This window comes from Octopus bimaculoides, unplaced genomic scaffold (assembly GCF_001194135.2).
Source record: "Octopus bimaculoides isolate UCB-OBI-ISO-001 unplaced genomic scaffold, ASM119413v2 Scaffold_172290, whole genome shotgun sequence".
Taxonomy (NCBI): domain Eukaryota; kingdom Metazoa; phylum Mollusca; class Cephalopoda; order Octopoda; family Octopodidae; genus Octopus; species Octopus bimaculoides.
In genome coordinates, this window is record NW_026354060.1 from 3,644 (window position 1) to 3,930 (window position 287).

Below are 287 nucleotides of genomic sequence, written 5' to 3' on the forward strand. Positions count from 1 at the left end.
CCCCAAAAAACAAAAGAAATAAGTCAAAGCGATAGTCTCTAAGTTGTAGCTCAAGTTGTTAAAAATAGCAGCCAGTCTTCTTGATCTGGACTAACCTAGAGCTAAAAAGCAACAATATTCTTAGACTAAATGAAAAAGCTAAGACCAGGAATTAAAATTGGATGATCTGGAATTTATCTTCACAACATTCCACTATAATAAAAATAATAATGCTTCAAATTTTACCACAAGGCCAGCAATTTTGGGAGAGGGATTACATCGATTACACCATCTCCAGTGTTCAACTG

The 287-nt window shown here is 34.5% G+C and overlaps 1 long non-coding RNA gene across 1 annotated transcript in view; it reads right to left on the bottom strand.

Moving 5' to 3' along the window:
* The window catches only part of LOC106881778 (uncharacterized), an 8,092-nt gene that overhangs the window by 719 nt on the left and 7,086 nt on the right, over positions 1 to 287 (bottom strand). The window lies entirely within an intron of this gene.